General features: G+C 31.6%; 1 pseudogene; it reads left to right on the top strand.

The window, feature by feature from the left end:
* Positions 1-7,155: 7,155 nt before the first annotated feature.
* LOC125855848 (probable serine/threonine-protein kinase PBL7) lies at positions 7,156-10,984 on the top strand (annotated as a pseudogene).
* Positions 10,985-11,832: the final 848 nt, after the last annotated feature.

An 11,832-nucleotide genomic window follows, 5' to 3' on the forward strand; every position in this document is an offset into this window, starting at 1 on the left:
CTTCTTTTTTATCATCATTCTTCGTCTTCTTCTTTATGTTCATTATCATCTTTTTCTTCTTCTTCTTGCTCATCTTCTCCTTCTTCTTTCTTGTTCACCATCTTCTTCTTATTTTATTGTTTGTCGTAACATTCACATTGTTGATAATGCAGCTATCAGATTAAATTTCATTCCTATTTCACTAGGCATGACTTCATAAGTGATTTTGATAAGTAAATTAATAATTTTTAATCTAATTTTTCATTTGGGTATTTTGAGTGTTTCTTCAATAATTTACAATCGCGTATCCAATAGATAAGACATCTGTTGCAACAGATGGCTTACCTGTTGGATACATATTAAAGTATCAGGCCAAGCTGAGACAAAATCAAAAGTGTATCCCAACAAATAAGTCATTTATTGCAACAGATGACTCATATGTTGCATTAGATGACTTATCCGTTGGATACATATTACAGTACCAGATCAAGTTGGGATAGAACCAGAAGTTTGTCCCAACAGATTAGTCATTTATTGCAACAGATAAGTCATTTAATGCACCAAATGACTCATCTGTTACAACAAATGGCTTACTTGTTGGATACATGTTATAGTACCAGGCCAAATTAGGACAAAACCAAAAGTTTGACCAAACATGTAAGTTATATATTGCCACATAGGAGTTACTTGTTGCAATAAATGACTCATCTGTCATAACAATTGACTTACATATTGGATAGACTTCTGGTTTTGGACATATATCCAACAAGTGAGTCACCAATTGCAATAAGTGAGTCATCTATTGCAATGGATGACCTACTTGTTGCAACAGATCATTGACTTGTTGGGATAATAATTGTGCATATGATTTTTTAACGGTATATAGTCACTCAACTTTACTATACAATCATTATTAAATAGTTTTAATAAATTCTTTTAGGTACCATTAATGGAAGAATCAATAATAATAGTTGTTGACTGTTATGGTGAATGAATCGAGAAGAACAATCTTGTATCTCATTTTTATAATGCAGTGAAACCGTACAAAGAGTTGAGTTCTATGACCATTTCAATCAAATAAGCGATATGGTACCCAAGACAGCCGACCATCTTGTCTCTTCCTTATGATGACCTAAGCAAACCGGGAAGAAGGTGAACGAAAAGGAGGCGTGGAGTTGGGGAATCATTTCCAACAAGAAAAAATAAGTGTTCAATATGTAAAAATATTGGCCACAAGAGAACTACGTCCCCAGTTCAAAATGATCCATAATTATTGTAACATGAAATAGCTTTATTATTTACTTAGTTATGAATCTGATAATTTTAATTCATTTTTATTGATTATGTATGTTCATATTTATTATATAAAATATATTAATTATGCTCATCCGATCTGTTGCAATAGATAACTAATTTATTGAAAATAATCAAATAAATATGATCATCTGTTGTAATAAATATAGAAATATGTTACAATAAATGTCTAACATGTATTATTTGTTGCAATAGATGATCCATCCGTTGAAAATAATCAAGTATATATTCCTATCTGTTGCAACGGATGATTCATTTGTTGCAGCGGATGATTCATCTGCTGCAGTAGATGAACATTAGTTGCAACATATGAGCATATATGCTTGATCATTTTCAATCGATTTTATATATATTTGATATGAAATACTTCATTAGTCCATGATTAGAGATAAATAAAGCTAATTAATAGATAATTCATTTGTTGAAAATAATCAAATAAATATGATCATATATTGCAACAAATATAGAAATACTTTACAATAAATGTCCAACATGTATTATTTGTTGCAATAGATGATCCATCCGTTGAAAATAATCAAGTATATATGCTTATCTGTTGCAGCGGATGATTCATCTGCTGCAACGGATGATTCATCTGCTGCAACAAATGGTTTATCTGTTGCAGCATATGAGCATATATGTTTGATCATTTTCAATCGATTATATATATATATTTGATATGAAATGCTTCATTAGTCCATGATTAGTGATAAATAAATTTAATTAATTATAATTACATTTGAATTAATAAGTTCAATTACATTTTTAATGCATTATAGAGTAATTATATGATCAACTAATTGTATTTGTCTTAAATAAAGTGATTAATTGATAAATTTGATATGAAATACTTTATTAACCCATAGTTAGTGATAAATAAAGTTATTTAATTATAATTGTCTTTCAATTTATAAGTTCAATTACAATCTCAATGCATTATAGAGTAATTACATGATCAATTAACTGTATTTTTCTTAAATGAAGTGATCAATTGATTAATTTGATATGAAATGCTTCATTAATTCATAATTAGTGATAAATAAAGTTATTTAATTATAATAACTTTCTATTAATAAGTTCAATTACATTTTTAATGCATTATAAAGTAATTACATGATCAACTAACTGTATTTGTCTTAAATAAAGTGATAAATTGATTAATTTGATATAAAATGCTTCATTAATTCATAATTGGTGATAAATAAAGTTTTTTTTAACTATAATTACCTTCCAATTAATAAGTTCAATTACAATCTCAATGCATTATAGAGTAATTACATGATCAACTAATTGTATTTGTCTTAAATAAAGAGATCAATTGATTAATTTGATATGAAATGCTTCATTAATCCATAATTAGTGATAAATAAAGTTATTTAATTATAATTACCTTTCAATTAATAAGTTCAATTACAATCTCAATGCATTATAGAGTAATTACATGATCAACTAATTGTATTTGTCTTAAATAAAGTGATCAATTGATTAATTTGATATGAAATGCTTCATTAATCCATAGTTAGTGATAAATAAAGTTATTTAATTATAATTGTCTTTCAATTAATAAGTTCAATTACAATCTTAATGCATTATAGAGTCATTACATGATCAACTAACTGTATTTGTCTTAAATAAAGAGATCAATTGATTAATTTGATATGAAATACTTCATTAATCCATAATTAGTGATAAATAAAGTTATTTAATTATAATTACCTTTCAATTAATAAGCTCAATTACAATCCTATTGCAATATAAAATAATTACATGATCAACTAACTGTATTAGTCTTAAATAAAGTGATCAATTGATTAATTTGATATGAAAGTGATATTTAAAGTTGTTTAATTATAATTACCTTTCAATTAATAAGTTCAATTACAATCTCAATGCATTATAGAGTAATTAAATGATCAACTAACTGTATTTGTCTTAAATAAAAGTGATCAATTGATTAATTTGATATGAAATGCTTTATTAATCCATAATTAGTGATATATACAGTTATTTAATTATAATTACCTTTTAATTAATAAAATCAATTAAAATCTCAATGCATTATAGAGTAACCACATGATCAACTAACTATAACATATTGCAACAGATTATAACCTGCTGCAACATATGTGTATATTTTCTTGATTATTTCCAACATATGAGTCATTTGTTGCAACATGTTATAATCTATTGTAATAAAATTGATTGTTTTCATATGTCATCTACTGCAACAAGTAACTCATAAACTATTGCAATAGATCATAACTTGTTGCAACAGATGAGCATATACACAATATTGTCATCAACAATTAAATATGATTAACAAAATATGATATGTGTTCATGAATTACAATTCATATCAGATTCTTCAACTTACACAATAAAATTCATGATAAAATAGTTGAACATCTATTAAATATAAAATATTCTCAAAAAAACATATAAAATATGATTAACAAAAAATGATAAATGTTCATGAATTACAATTCATTTCAGATTCTTCAACTTACAAAATAGAATTTATGATAAAATAACTAAAAATCTATCAAATATAAAATAATCTTTTTTTCAATTTTTCTCCTCTTAATCTTCAATGGAGTGAATGGCTCTGGAAGGGGTGAATCCACCATATATACCACCAACATCATCAACATGTTCACCACCACTTTTAGCACCAGCATCACCAATATCTACAACAATATTAACATCAACATCAACACCAACATTTGTTGCAACATCATCAGTACCACCAGTAGGTGCCTCTCTTTTGATGGCTATTGCTCCATGCAATTCTCTTTTTATCAAATCCATCGTAGGGTCTGATTTGTGTCCATGATTCCTAGAGTTAAAAAGAATGGCATTTGCAACTCTTGCTCTACGAGGACAAGTTAGGCATGCACAATTTATATACAAAAGTAATTTATATTTAAACTAATTCATAAATTATAATAGATATAATACTTATTGTAATATTTACATATATATTGTATTACCAACAAATGACCCATCTGTTGCAATAGATGAATCATCTGTTGGAAGAAAGCAAAATAGTAGCAAACGATTAAATTTTTTTTTCAACAAATGACCCATTTATTGCAATAGATAGACCAACAAGAGCAAAACAATACCAAACATTGAATTTTCTTCCAACATATTATCCACTTATTGCAGCAAATGGTCATTTGTTGGAAGTAAGTAAAACAGAAGCAAACAATTATGTTTTGTTCTAACAAATAACAAATGACCTATCTGTTGCAATAGATGGGTCATCTGTTTGAAGAAATCAAAACAATACCAAACATCTAAGTTTTATTCAAATGGATCATCCATCTCTATTGCAATTGATGGGTCAACTGTTGGTCCAAAGCAAAACAATAGCAAACTCTTATGTTCTCTTTTAACAAATGACCCATCTATTGCAACAGATGAGTCATCTATTGCAATAGATGAGTCATCTATTGCAATATATGGGTCATATATTGAAAGAAAATTAAACGAAAATAAAACAGATGATCAGTCAATTTAAGTAAAGATTATTCTATAAAAGATTTACTATATCATAATGAGGATTGAAGAAATCAACAAAATCCATTTTTGTGTTATTCTTAGCAGACAACTACCTAAAAATCCTTGGTTGAGATAAGATATTGCTATAAATGCCCAAGCCTAATGGTGTATACCCAACACATCATCTGTTTATGGAATGACTTGTTCAGCGAGCTCCTCTAATAGTGTTTGTACTTTAGCTATTCTACTTGATTTATCAAAGATGATTCACTTGTTTTTTCTTTTGAAAGTCATTTTATCTACAAATAGAAAAAATGAAAAATGTTAACAATCAATTTGTGCATCATTAGAAAGTTAAATTAGAGGGGAGGAATTGAAAGTGTTTTTTGGTATATTTCGGCAAGCATGCACCTAAAGGCAATCACCACACAATCATTTAGTACGAACAAGTTAACACACGGATTTAGGCATATAGTTATTTATTTATTTAATAAGATCGTGTAAGGATTATGAGCTCTCTTCTTTCACTATCTCAAATACAATGACAATTGGCAAAGGTATTCACCAAAATCATTGCGAGTGTCAATACCTAAAGTCAATAAAAGAACGAACCAACAAGGTTACCTTACTTGTCTATGATTAACTTTAAAAATAAAATCAAGTGAATCTCAATTATTTAAATTTGTATTCCACATGAATCAAAATCAGAGTAAAATATGCACTAAAATAACCACAAAAAATTGGATCAAAACTCCAACAGAAAATTGACCAAAACATACCAAAACAGTTGTAAAAACTGCACCAAAACACCTTTGAATGGACAAGACAATGGAAACTATATTAGAACTGTATTAAAACAGCAAGAACTGAACAAAACTGATATCAAAACAACCACAAAAATTTAACCAAAACTGCATCAAGACAGCAGCAAAAAAATGCACAAATTAGCAGCAAAAACTGCACTAAATCAGCTATCAAAACTAGAAAAAAAATTACAGCAATAGCTATTCTAAACCAACAACCAAAACTTACCAAAACTGCAGCAATATCTAGACTAAACCAACAACCTAATCTGACCAAAATTGCACTAAAGCATCTGCTAAAACTACAACAAGCAGCAAATACTATACAAAAGTGATAATAAAAAGGCCCAAGATAACATTTTGATAAACTAAAAAAAATGAAATCAATAAATAAAACTTAAACTGAAAATCTCTAATTTTTTAACGGAAAACATCTACAACGATTTGTTCATTCCAGTATTTCTTTTTAAAAAATGAACTAAAAACTCCTAATTTTTTTTCAAAAAAATAAAGCTTTACCCGCAAATTGATGTTCCCTTGGCTGGTTAGAATAGATAAATCGGAAGCTGAAAAGTTAGGCGTCGGAAGTTGAAAGTTGTCGGAGAAACTGATTGGAAGAATGGAGCAATTTCAATTTTTTGAGAAGATCTGCCCAGCAGAGAGAGAGGAGAATGTGTTTGAGAGAGAGGGAGTGAAAAATTTATTTATTTAGTGTGTGGATTGTTTTGTATTTATAAAAAAGATTATAAATTTTTGAAAATATTAATTGAGTCCCCAATTAACTTAATCAACTATTTAAGTGTCTTTGACCTCTTTCCTTCAATTTTCTCCAGTAACAGAGGAACCGATGGTCGGAACACCATTAGCGTCGGCAACCCCAAACTCCGGTGGCCTCCCGATAACAATAATTTTTCAACAGCAGAGCTCCTGAGCTTGAGTGACATCCACAAAAGGCGTTTACAAGTCTCACAAACGCCATGAATTCAATCTCTTTGAAGACTTCTTCAGCTCACAACTCGCGTCTTCGATTTTGTCATCAAGGTAAGGCCTCAGATTAATACTAAGCATAGGAAAGAACTAAAGGCCAGAGAATTAACCAACCGTCACTTCGTCTTCTGCAGATTGAGCTCCTAAGAGCTAATACCACTACATGAACACTAAGATCTAGCAGGTATGATTCTCTTTGACCTTTAGGACCCTCTTAATCAACCATATGAATTCGAAGCTAAAGAATCTAAGCATGAATTTAGAATCTGATATTTCAAGCTTCGATGAATTTAGAATCTGATATTTCAAGCTTCCATGAATTTAGAATCTGATATTTCAAGCTTCGATGAATTTGATATTTCACCGTTAACTGTATATTGACTTATGCCTCATAGCTAGCCTCCATTCATGTTGTGAACTCTGTGATTTTGATATTTTTGTATTCTGAGATTAGGAACTTTGCTCTTCTCTAGCCGAATAATAGCCATTGCCTGTTGTGGTAATTCTTGCAAACTATTAAAAATTCTATTTGTACCTCTATTTGTTTTATTTTCGTCTCCTAAAGCTTATGAATGAAGGCATTTCTGTCACCCATGGGATGTTGCTTGGAGTTTACATTGGCCTACCATTAGTGGCGGAGCCAGGATTTAGATTGAGGGGTGTCAAAATATAAAGTAGTATGCACACAAGTTGTCTAAAATGTTAAAAAAAAACGCTGAAAGCCTTTTAAAAAAATAGGCTAGAACTTTGTAGCCCCTGAACCGCTGAACCAACACTTCAACTTGGTTCAGGAGTGTCAATTCTAATATATATAGGTATAAAATCAGAATTTGACTTGCCTATACAACGTAATTTTCCGATGAAGGGGTGTCGCTTGACACCCCTCGGGCAAGGGTAGCTCCACCCCTGCCTACCATACATTCCCAGTTCAGAAAAACTAACAATTTTTTCTTTCATGTTTCAGAAAAATTTAAGGTAAATACTTCACTGGATGAAAAGGACAGCTCCAGAAATGGTGGATCTGGACACATAGCGGCACATACGTTTACAGTTCGTGAATTAGCTGATGCAACCAAATATTTTAGGGCAGATTGTCTCTTGGGAGAGGGAGGCTTTGGTAGAGTATATAAAGGGTGATTAGAGAGAACTAATCAGGTTGGTCTAGCTCATAAATTTAACTCTTAAATTGGAAATAAAATGGTGATTTGCCTTTTATGATCAATGTGTTCAAACACTTTTTGTTCTTATTAGTTAATTTTGAGTTGGCATTCTCTCCATTTCATGCTATACTGTTTCTTGGTTTCTTCCTATCAAAGAGGAAAGTGCAAAGTCTTTTGAAATGGTGAAAGAATTCAGAAGACAGTTATTCATTGATTACTCATTTGAAGCATGTATCTCACTGTATGTACAGTCGGTTTTGATCTTCTGTTTTTAATTTGGGGTGATGATGCAAGGTTTTATCTTTAAAATCTGATTTCAACCGCAGTTTAGCTCAACTATTGTGGAATCAGTCACTCCGACAATCTAAAGATAGCTAATCTCTTTTCAGGTTATTGATTTAGAGCTAGAGCCTTCTAATTTTTCTCATTTATAGGTAGACTACAAAGAAATTTTAGTAAAACAGAAACCAAGACACCCTCATCAAAGCTCTGCAAAAATAGAAGATTTTAATGATCATAATGCAATTCCACCTCAAGGTTTTGCCCGGTCTCTTGTTATCATTTGATTGTCCTTGAGCTTAAGGAGAAGTCATTTCAGTGTAGACCCTTTTGTTCATTAAATAGAAGCAATTTTAAAGAAGAAATAAGAATCAGCTTGGTCACAGCGACAATGAAGAAGACCATAGTATGGACTTGACTCAAAGCAGTGTCCTACTGGCTTTATGCTAACAAACACCATGCTGCTGTGTCTGCTAAAGCCCCTTAACTGCTCCCAGGATTAAGTCTAAAGAGATGATACAGGCCAATATGCTTCCTTTTTTGTCTGCCTTCTGTGCTAACTCCACCAGCCCTCGCCCTTTAAAATCTTGACCAAGTTCAACAATTGACAAATTTCTTATTATTGATTCCACTTTTCAATTGAGCATAGCTATTTTGTGGAGGTGGAAATGAGTATTATTGCTGAAGAGCTTCCTGTTTGCACCAAAAGTCCTTGCAACACCTGATACTGCAAACATCACTGAAATGTAATGGTGAAAGGTGCACTATCCCATTTCCGATGAATTTGAGGACGAGAAACCTTAATGGTTTGCATCTTAATATTTAGCCTCCTGAGGTTTATATCTTTATAGTGTTGTGCCGTAACGCCCCATCTCCATGTTCCTCGGCCGATGGTGCTATGATTGAACAGCTTCATCACCTGCATTGTCGTCTTCTCAATTTATATTCTGCAACATTTTGGCTCTTATGATGCTGTTAGCGAGAATTCTTGTATCCACCGGAGAAGTTGTAGACGCGCAACTTGGGTCTGACATATTAGTTTTGCCACCTTTGAATTTTTCCTCCGTTCATAACTAACTTTTATCTATACTTCTGTACTGTTAGCAGGGATAGATACTAGAGCTACCAGCCTCGAGAGAAAAACAAGGCTCATCCACCTAATGTGTTCCAGGTGCCACGGTGTCATTTACTGTTACTGTGCTCAACAGTAGATTAATTCTGTTTTGTCATTTGAATATTGCTCGTACTCTTCAGATTGCTTATGAGGCATGAAAATGATTTCTTATATAGGTCGTGGCCATCAAGCAACTCGACCAAAATGGATTGCAAGAAAATAGGGAATTTCTTGTTGAGGTCCTGATGTTAAGCTTACTTCACCATCCACACCTTGTCAACTTGATTGGATATTGTGCTGATGGAGATCAGAGATTTCTAGTTTACGAGTTCATGCCGTTAGGATCACTGGAAGACCATCTACATGGTATGTATAAGAGGACTAATTAATGAATGCTATCATATTCTGGATCTTGCTGTTATTAACAAAAAAAGTGTGTTCTTAAGATTAAAATACCATACTGGAGTTCATCCGGAATTTATTTGAAGGAATTTTGGTTAGTTTGTGAAGTACTAAGTAATCCAAGGGATTAATATCAAATCTTGCTGCACCATAAAAAAATATTGCATAGCTTCCTTTCTATACAAATTGGTATCTGATGGGACTTTTTTTTTCAATAAATAGTGGAATTTTATTAAATAAAGGGCAAAGCACAGCTGTTGCCATCTGACAGGAGTTGAAAGCTAATCTTTTGTATTGCTGAGTAATTTGCAGATGCTTGTTGAGCGAATGAAAATTATTACTTGTGATTTCAATTGTGACATAAAATTCCAAATTGGTTGTTTGTTTTTCATCAAATTTTTCATAAAATCTTTCCTTTTCTGTTGCTCCTTACTGGTGTCATTATATCCAAAGTATCTTTGATGTTGCATCTAATTTATCATGTATTTGGTTAAATAATCCAGAGCTTTCACCCGACAAAACACGACTAGACTGGAATACAAGAATGAAAATAGCTGCCGGTGCTACCAAGGGCCTTGAGTACTTGCATGATAAAGCGAATCCCCCTGTTATATACAGAGATTTAGAATGTTCTAATATTTTGCTTGATGAAGACTATAATCCCAAGCTATCTGATTTTGGGTTGACCAAGTTGGGACTTGTAGGCGACAAGACCCATGTTTCCACCAGAGTCATGGGAACCCATGGTTATTGTGCACCAGAATATGCAATGATGGGGCAGCTTACACTTAAATCTGATGTTTATAGTTTTGGAGTAGTTCTTCTAGAAATTATTACTGGTAGAAGTGCAATTGACACATCAAGAGCTGCTGGAGAGCAGAATCTGGTTGCATGGGTAAGAGAAATTGATTTTTCTGTTAATGTGTTAGTTTTATGGTGTCACTTGTTCTAACAGTGTTGTGGAACAACTTAAGCTGTGTAGTTTATGTGTCTTTTCTTTAATCTTCAACTAGTTGGTGCATGCTTATTATGTTGCACGACCAATCTGTTGTGGTTTTTATTAGGTGCAAGGTTTCTCAATTATTTTTCGTGCCTGCTTTCTGAATCAACCACTCAAATGCTCATTGGGACTTGAATATATTTTGTTGTCCTTTGGGTTCTGTGCATTTAATGCTGCTCTCTGCTAGACCTCTAGTTGGTCTTCAATAATTGCAGGCTGGACCATTGTTCAAAGACCGTAGAAAGTTCTCACAAATGGCTGATCCAGAGCTTCAATTCAAGGTCAGTATCCAGTTAGAGGCTTGTATCAAGCTCTTGCAGTTGCTGCAATGTGTGTCCAGGAGCAGCCCAACATGCGCCCTCTCATGGCAGACGGAAGTACGACTCTGGAACTCAGCCAGTCCAAAGGTGTGTCAACTCCGAGAACAAGAAGGGACTTATGATTGTTACAGTGGATGAGAATTTAGCAGACATTGGAATTTGACAACTGCATGGTTGTTCTCAGCAAAATATGCCACTTTGCTTTTAGTTTTCTCTTGGGAATTCTTTTAGATAGGGGTGTACATGGCTGGGTTGGTTCGGGTTTTTCAAATATCAAACCAAATCATTTGTGTCGGATTTTTAAATTTATAAACCAAACCAATAAAACTCGGGTTTTTTCGGGTTGTTTCGGATTTTTCCGGTAAAGTATTCATACAAACATATAATTTACTTGTACTTCAAATATTTCTTTAGTCCTATCAAAATATAACTATCTAAGATGTTTTTTAAAAATAGAACACAATATGATATGAGTAATGACACTAAAATATCCAACAAAAATAATAATAATGAAATCACGTAAAACAAATATTCCAAATTAACAAGTCATAATGAAAATGATCATAATTTAAAAGTACGAAATCATGCTAAAATTAAGTTTAACAAGTATTAGTTACATGACTAAATATTAAAGGAAATTAAAATTAGATTTTATGTATTTTAATTGTCTCAACCAATGTAAAACTAAAGAATAAATATTCAATATTATTGTCATTCTTAGTGTTGAATTGATTTTCTTTTTGCATTAGTATTAATTTGATTTTGATTTAAGCTTTATTATAATTATCAGTGTGGACTATAATCTTTATTGGCTCATTCATAATTCTAAGTTTCAAACTTGAAATAATATATTAAAAGATAAAAACTATGAAAAAGTATAAGAAATATTTAAAAATTATATCAAAGTAAATATTTTTATGTATAAAATAAAATTTTAAAATTATATATATAACGTCGGGTTGGTTTGGTC

The sequence above is a fragment of the Solanum stenotomum genome, chromosome 2 (assembly GCF_019186545.1).
Source record: "Solanum stenotomum isolate F172 chromosome 2, ASM1918654v1, whole genome shotgun sequence".
Classification (NCBI taxonomy): domain Eukaryota; kingdom Viridiplantae; phylum Streptophyta; class Magnoliopsida; order Solanales; family Solanaceae; genus Solanum; species Solanum stenotomum.